Source organism: Aplysia californica, unplaced genomic scaffold, assembly GCF_000002075.1.
Source record: "Aplysia californica isolate F4 #8 unplaced genomic scaffold, AplCal3.0 scaffold01067, whole genome shotgun sequence".
NCBI classification, from domain to species: Eukaryota; Metazoa; Mollusca; class Gastropoda; order Aplysiida; family Aplysiidae; genus Aplysia; species Aplysia californica.
The window spans coordinates 155,543-156,876 of record NW_004798337.1 but is presented as its reverse complement, the minus strand read 5'-3'; positions in this window follow the sequence as shown (position 1 = coordinate 156,876).

Below are 1,334 nucleotides of genomic sequence, written 5' to 3'. Positions count from 1 at the left end.
CTGACAAATTTTACTTTCTGGGCTTGGAACAGTTAATCAGGAGGGTTCTCGTGGCACTAACAGGTTCTTCTCTTTTTCCCTCGGTTACTTCTGTCTGTCTTACTTTTTCTATGCACTTTTGTATAGACGTGCTTCTATTTACTAAAACAAACAAAGGCCTACGTCCTTAACTAAGATGGTGCCTATTATAAAAATGTTACTTGTTGTATTTCTACTACATTATACTACAGTTGCTGCTGTTGCTCCAGCATGTTTGATATATATAGAAGTGCTTTCTTTTCTTTATAGGCCTATGCAAAATCAAATCTAGTATCTAAAAATGAAATAAAATACAGTCAAGCATAGATAAGATAAACACGGAAAATTCAGAATCACTGATAGCTCATACAATTATTGCTATTCCCAACTAATATCTCTTTAGTGTTTCGATACATCGGTTTACCTGAATTATGGACGTGTCAAACATATTCGTCAACCCCCAACAACGCATTTGAGTTATCCGTGCCTGACTGTAGAATGTAATTGCACAGGTGCCAAGTATGAAATAATACACAACTGACAGGACAGTCCGTTCTATGAGTGAGTGAATAGGAGTACTTGTTATGCTACCACATGTTATAATTGTTTTTTTTAGAATTTGAACATCAAAGAAATTTATGAGGATAAAATGAAACATCTTACATTTTTTCCTTCTTTCAGCCTTCTTTTCTTTTGACAGGAAAAAGAGAGAGAAAAAAAAAATCATTATGCTTGAACTGGTTGCGAGTTTGCCATGTCTGAGTTATGCTATTGTCATAGCTCTTTGGTGACATGATGCTTACGGTCATCCTCATCCTCATCATCATTGCCTTTCTCAACCTGCAATGGTCATAGAAGCATAAGCAATGTTTTAACCAGAGCCATTTTAAAAAGCTTTCACAAATACCAGGAAAAGCGTTTCACACAAAACAAAGTAGTCATTTGTACAAAATTTTGAAAACTTGTTTTATGAAATGTTTCGGTGAATGAAACCAAATTTTTTAATGAGATGGTAGGCTTAGCCATGTTAAAAAGCTTTACAATAGCAGGGATAATGTTTCTCAGCAACCAAAGTAATCATTTTTACAAGTTTTTCCAAACTTGTGCAATGAAATGAGTCAGCAAATTATCAACAAATTTTCTTAATGAGATGGTAGACGTCTCAGCAATGCTCCGGTAGATCTGTTTCATTTTGGCCAACATCTTGACAACGGTACATTTGTACAATTGTGGCGTTATACCGTCGAACCTGCTCCAACGAGAACCGGTCCAAGCCAATCACCTGTACCAAAAAATAAATCATTCCTACTTCTCCC